Genomic DNA, 7,612 nt, shown 5'->3' on the forward strand with positions numbered 1-7,612 from the left:
AACTCTGATTGTGGAGCGCGGCCTTGGCCATGGCATTGGCCTTGATGATGTTGGTCCGGCTGTCTACACATGTGTGTCGTAGTTTGCTGCCAAACGCCACCACGCTTCCGCTGCGCACCACGACACCTGGATCCCACAAGAATCGTTGCTGAACATTCACAACTGCTCTGTAGGATATAGCAGTAACACGCTCCGTGTAGTAACCCTTGCCAATGATGCGATCGAAGAGCTTCCCTTGTGCGCAGGTCTCCATTACCATCACAACCATCACATAGTGACTGCAAGCAGCTATAGTAACTGGCAATGAACCCCAGACATCTCCTTGACCCCCAATCTGGCTGGGACATTTGGTCGAACACCCAAGGGGCGAGTTGCTGCTGCTATCCGTCTTGGACTTGAAGATGGTGAAGGAGCAGCCGAGCTGGCGGTAGTTGGGAGTAGAGAAGAAGGGGACGAACGGGCGGTCGGGGAAGTACTCGTATCCGTCCTCCACCACCTGGTGCGCCCTGCACATGATGTCCAGCCCCTGCGCGTGGAGGAATTCCGCCGTGACGTCGGCGTCGAAGGTGCTGGACACGTCGCGGTCCTGGCCGGACTAGAGCAGGTGGATGGAAACCCTATCCTCGATCTCCAGCTCGATCCAGGTCACCTTGGAGGAGCCGTCGGGCATGTCGGCGATGAGGCATCCCGACGGAAGGTGGCCCGAGCGCGATGGACGCGCGCCGAACCTGGCGTCGACGTGCACGTCTGGGCCGAGGAACGAGCCACCGGGCTTGGCGAAGATGTTGTTGTACGTGTCGACGTGGAGCACCTCTCAACCACCCGTATTGACCCACATGCGCTCGCCGGCTTGCGCCATCCTGATGAGCTCGTCCATGGCGCGTTCGGTGAGGCCCTCGAAGAGGCACCGGGCGGGGGCCAAGGGTGAGGAGGCGTCCCCGTCGGCGGCGAGCTTGCGCGAGAGGCGAGCCGCGAAAGAGTGCGGCGAGGGGAGGGATGGGGGGTTGTGCGGCGGGACGAGGATCGTGCAGCCCGCGTCGGTGAGCAGCACCGCCGTCGCGTCGATGGTGGAGGAAGTGTATGGACCGTAGTAGTCGCCACGATTGGAAACGTAGTAGTCGCCGCGGTTGAGGACTCTCATCAAACACTTGGTGGGCGTGTCGACAGGTACCTCCTCCTCCACTAGATCTGGGACAACGCCCACGTCACCGAGCGCGCCTACGACCGTATCGCCAAAAACTGGCTCTACGGACCCTTCGTCGGTGTTGATGAAGAAGCTGTCGGTGTCCGCATCGTGCGGTGCGTCGGGGTCGGTGGAGGATGGGCCGTACCCGTGGTCGGCGAACTCGGTGTTGACAGTCGCGACCTCGCCATCAAATAATCCTCCCCAGTCGTCGGCGATGACGGATGGCGTTGCGCAGTACCGCTCGCCATCATCGAAGCATCCGCCCCGGTTGTCGGCGATGACGACGGCCCCAACGGCCACAGCCCGGGTGGGCGGCGCGCGGGCAGATGCGTCGGAGGAGGGGTGGTTGACGCTAGGCGGGGTGGGCGGTTGGTCGATGTACGCGGCAGACGAGAAGCGTCAGTCCCAGCGAGTCTCCCACTCGTCGAACCTCCTGTTGAACTCGTCGAGGATGAGCTTGACGTCGAGAGTCATGGCGTTGGCAAATTGAAGCCGAGGATCGAACGAATCTGATACCACTTGTTAACAACTCACACTATCAGTGTGTATTGATTCAACTCACAATAGCGATTACAGAGAATTATAGTTTGGGAAGGAAGAACAGCACGAGGATTAAAGATAGCAGAAGAATGCCGAAGCCACTCTAGAAGGGACTAGAAGAACCTATAGGGGAAGGTAGAGGATACATAGAAGAGATAACTCGAGAAGGAAGATAAACAGCAGCACTCTGAATATTCGATACCCCATTCTCCTGTCCGCCATGCTCCTTTGTAGCGTCTCTTAGTAATATGGGCCGGCATGGGCCGTTTGGGCTCACATTCCCTAACACACCACCCAGCGAAACCTTTATTGTATGTGGAGTGTTTACAGAACGTCGTCAGTATACGGCGGCTTACAAAAGGAGTCAAAAGACTATGCTCCGACTTAAGCCTTCTGGCGACGAGCCTTCACTCTGCTCGTCAACACAAACTCCGTATGTAGAATTTGGATCACAAATTCAACATGAATGGTAATTAAGTCTATTAAATATAATCTAATTATAAAACTAATTATATAGATCAATATTAAAAGAATAGACAAATTTATTAAACCTAATTAAGTCTATATTTAGTACTTGTTGGGGACTTGTTCTCAAATGCTATGAATTAAGAACAAGGCAACATAAAATGTTAAATGTTAATGCCCTTCGTCCAACGAAGCATTATTCCCTTAAGGATTAATGAGCCTTGGACGAAGGTTAAAGACAATATGATTACGAAGGTTAAATCTTCGTAATTGAATCCTAATAGATTGAATAAAATAATATAAAATACAAAGCGTCAAAGGTGAATAAATTATAAACGAACAACATTACTTTCATATTATATCGATTTAATACATTTAAGCATTGGGTACAATTATACCTTTGCCTTGACAAAAGATTGATTCCCAAATGGTGTGATCGCTATTACAGGGATGCGTGAACAGTAAAGGAATATTGTTCACTATTTATAGACACGGGACACATCCTGTGAGGAATTACAATTATGCCCCTCATAAGGGATTACAACAGCGACTCAAACATTTATGGACTAAAAGGTCATTCTACTTTTATGTCGGTTTGTAATTCCGAAGCTTCATGAAAAGGAACCTTCGGTCATCACATGCGGACAGCTTCAGCCGAAGCTGTTTCTTCCTACAAGACCTTCGGCGACGAAGCATAGTCCCAACAGTACTCACAATTAATATTGAATTATTTGATGTGACACGAACTAAACTTTAGCCAATGAACCCAACACTCCAGTCAAGGAATCAAACACTACCTAAGGTCAAGTTATGAGTTGACTAGCACAGCTCACATTTGATTAGTGTCAATCGGGTTGAAATAGTCCGTGTTTTTTTGTTTAGCGTGTCGGATCAGGGTTTTTGGAGTTGAATCGGGTTTTGGATTTAGATCAAGTTGGAATAGATTTTAGGTCAAAATCATGGTTCATGCCTAGCACGTGGATTATTGCGGGTCAAAAGATATGCCTAGTCTCATCGATTGTATTAGTCGGATAGGGTTAGGTCTAGTTTTTTTTACAGTCTGGCTCGGAATGGTTAGATCGGGTGGCATATGTTCGGATCTAATTCCCTATGCATATCTCTATGTAGTTCTATTGTATTCTACTATATCTCTTTAAAAGAAACTCTCCCTACAACTCATTTAACGCTTTTTATCAATTTTTTGAATTTTAAAAACATATAATATTTATAATACTGTAATATACATTATTATCAAGTGGAGTTTAAACAGAATTAATATCATAAAAACAACATAGTCAAAGTATAGTGCGAGCATAGTGCTCCTTGTATATATGGGATGAGTTTCATCTGACATCTAGGCTTGTTTGGTTTAGTTTTTCCTGACTGACTTTTTTAAGAATCTGGCTGCGAGGATAATTTAAGTATCATAGGGGTTGCGTGCGAAGGAAGATGAAGGTGCCCGTAGGATTGAGGATCTAGAAAGTGACAGATTTCTACTATGGCAACGACTCGACCAATTCTGTGTTTATGTTGATTTTGGATGGTATTTACCAAATCGATTCTTATAGAAGCGGGCTAAAAGGATGAGTGTTTGGCAATCCATAGCATCTTCTGCCCACTAGAAGTTGCTGCAGACTACCACACGCCGAGCTTTTCAGCCCGCTTCTATGATAATTGTTTTAGTCAAAACCATCCAAAATCAACGTAAACACAAAAACGACCGAGTCATTGCGATGGCAGAAAATCGTCACTTTTAACATCCTAAATTTATGTACTTTTTATCTTCCTCCGCACGTAATCTCCACGATAACTAGATTCTCTCTATAGTCCTATTCGCCCCGCAGCCAGATTCTCAAAAAAAAGCTAAACCAAACAATATGTGGGAGCTTTAGGGAGTGCGAGGATAATTTGAGTATCATAGGGGTTGCGTGCGAAGGAAGATGAAGGTGCCCATAGGATTCAGGATCTAGAAAGTGACAGATTTCTACTATTGCAACGACTCGACCAATTTTGTGTTTATGTTGATTTTGGATGGTATTTACCAAATTGATTCTTATAGAAGCGGGCTAAAAGAATGAGCGTTTGGCAATCCATAGCATCTTCTGTCCACCAGAAGCTGCTGCAGACTACCACACGCCGAGCTTTTCAGCCCGCTTCTATGATAATCGTTTTAGTCAAAACCATCCAAAATCAACGTAAACACAAAATCGACTGAGTCGTTGCGATGGTAGGAAATCGTCACTTTTAACATCCTAAATTTATGTACTTTTTTATCTTCCTCCGCACGTAATCTCCATGATACCTAGATTCTCTCTATAGTCCTATTCGCCCCGCAGCCAGATTCTCAAAAAAAGCTAAACCAAACAATATGTGGGAGCTTTAGGGAGAGATGTTAGAGGGAAATTTCTATCCAGAGCCCCCTACCTAAGGTGGGGTGAGGTTTTGAATGAGACGTTGGATCCAATTTTACGTGACGTAGATTTGTTGTTGGATCCTGATTTTGTTGGGCAACGTTTATTTTTTTGTATGGGATTTGCTTGACTATCACAATTATCGTAAAAGTCAAGCTCATCCTCGTTGCATCTAGGTAATGAAATCACGATGACTCGAGTCGCGTTAGTGGTCTTCTTTTTTCACATGCACATCTGGCTATCGCTACCAGTGGCCTGAGCTCTCATAGACATGTTTGGCTATCTCTTTAACTTTTCAACACTAGGTCAAACCGTGGATTTCTATTTTATACATAGGGTAGTAATTCTTCCATTTGGTACTTTGGTACCTAACCGCGGACGCTCCTTTATAGGAACAACATCAATGTTGTCACCCATTGCGGCATAGACCGCCTCATGAGGCCTTGCCTTTCTTCATCTTCTATGTGCCAACCCATGAGGAAATGCATCCACCAGCCTCAACTGAACAATGCAGAGAGCACACCACACTATAAAGATCTGATGTCGCCTAGAGGGGTGAATAGGGAAATAATGCTTCGAAGGATGAAGGACATTAACCATTAACCTGTTCTTGTGTTGCCTTGTTCTTAATTCATAGCATTTGAGAACAAGTCCCCAACAAGCACCTCCGGTTGTTGTCAATTTCTTGGAAGATCTCTTGTTTCATGGTCTTCTAAAAAGCAAAATTCTGTTGCTCTCTCTACCGCTGAGGCGGAATATATATCGGCCGGTAATTGTTGTGCTCAATTATTATGGATGAAACAAACTCTATTGGATTATGGGATCATTTTTAAGAATGTGCCTCTCATGTGTGATAATGAGAGTGCGGTATAATTGTCTACAAATCCGGTCCAACACTCAAGAACTGAGCATATTGATATAAGGCATCACTTCTTGAGGGATCATGTTGGAAAGGGAGACATCTCTATGTATTCAATTGGCACGGATGATCAATTGACCGATATATTTACAAAGCCATTGAATGAAACGAGATTTTGCACATTAAGAAGTGAAATTAATGTGATAGATCTCTCAAATGTGGCTTGAGGTTGAACACACATGTGTAGTATTGCATTTCGCTTCTAAATATGCTCTCTAGGCTATTTATTGGGTATTTTTGATGAATTTTGCATTCTCGTTTGATCTAAGTAGTTTTATATGAAAATGTGTATTTTTCAAATACATAATGTGTATATGCATGCATACTAACCCTTGGATTGGTCGAAATGTCCATATATGAACATCAAATCAGATTTGAAATTCAAAATCAGAAAGTGGACAAAGTTTGAAGATTTGAGTATCAGACCGCGGACCGTCCGGGTAAGGACCGCGGACCGTCTGCCGTATCAGGAGCTGGACAGTCCGAGTCAGCAGAGCAGATAGTCTGAGTTAACAGGCAATTAAGTCGGGCAGGGGCAGACAGATGGTCACTTTCATCTGTTGCCTTCTCCTCTCACACTCTCCACACGTCTAAAAGAGACTCTCGTCGATTGTGAGCAGACCGTGAAGCGAACTTGCGCACGGACTGTCCAGAAGCTTGTTGGAAGTCCAACAATCATGTCTTCATCCCGGTATTTCATAATCTCATGGACTTTATCTGATTTCTTCAAATTTGGGGATTCTTCGGATTTTCTCTCTGATCTATAATTGAGCAATGGACTCACAAATCTGATTGGTGGAATTGCTAGTGCTACTCATTGTGAATGTTGTGCAAAAATTTGAACGAGTTTGGATGGTTATTTTCTGCCGAATCGTTGATTGAATGATCGGGGCGGCTAGGGTTCTAGAGAATTGCCCCTGGACGGTCGTGGACCATCCGCCAGGTGGGTGCGGACAGTCCGGACCCCTGGCGCGGACAGTCCGGTCCCCTAGAGCGGACAGTCCGGACCCTGACAGAAAGTTGCACCTTCTTTCTCTATGTTGTGGCGTTATCAACAATTCACCTATGGTTATTTCTCACATATATTGCAGTGGTTTGGGTGGTCTTCAGAAGAAGCTTGTTGGTCGTTTCAAATCAAAGCGCCCTCATGCAGATGATGCAGACTATAATCCAACCATAGACTCAGAGGCCTAATCCTCAGCTGGGGGTAGCGTCTCTATGGACACAGAAGATGTTCCGCACGCTCATCCTGACTATCCGATTGACATCATAGGATGGACTTATCCAAAGAGGAGATTCTATATGGCAGAATATTGCTCTAGGAGAACTGTCAATCAGTATGATCTGCCCTCAGACACCAATATTCGGTTCTTTCACACTCAACTTCAATTTGATGTCTTCTAGGGCACACTGATGGATACCAACTTTCACAAGCATCAAGTGATAGATTGGACTTTTATGCTGGGTCAATCAGTTATGGAGGACCTGATTCCAAAATTTGAGGCATGTGGTCTCTATCACTTTATGGGTCAGAGGATCAATTTCAGTGAGATGGCTGTAAAACAATTCCTAGCCACTTCTGAGATTGATATCGATGAGGAATCCATCACATGGATGACTGGTTTCAAGAGGTATTCTGCAACATTTGCTGAATTTGCTACGACCAACAGTCTCGATTATGATACAATTTCAGTTGGGATTGATTTGTACACTGAAGATAACTTTGAAGAATTTGTGCAATTTTATGAGCCAGCAAGGCTGGGAATTCCTAGGAGGTTTGGTGAGACAGCAGGACTAAGGCATCATCCTGCTGTGATTAACAAAATTGCCAGAGCCACAATTCTTCCCAAGAGTGGAGACAAGAGCAAAATTAGAGACAAGTTCTGGAACATTATCCACCATGTCATGAATGGTGAGGTAATGAATGTTGTGCTATTCATGATGAGACAATAAAATGACATCAAAATGGACAAGAACCAGAACTTAGCCTATGCTCCATACATTATGGCTCTCATTAAAGCCAAGACCAGATTTGAGGGGCACTGTGAGATAGTTCACACACCTTTTAGGCCCTTCAAGAATGAGATTGGA

Source organism: Zea mays, chromosome 10 (genome assembly GCF_902167145.1).
Source record: "Zea mays cultivar B73 chromosome 10, Zm-B73-REFERENCE-NAM-5.0, whole genome shotgun sequence".
NCBI classification, from domain to species: Eukaryota; Viridiplantae; Streptophyta; class Magnoliopsida; order Poales; family Poaceae; genus Zea; species Zea mays.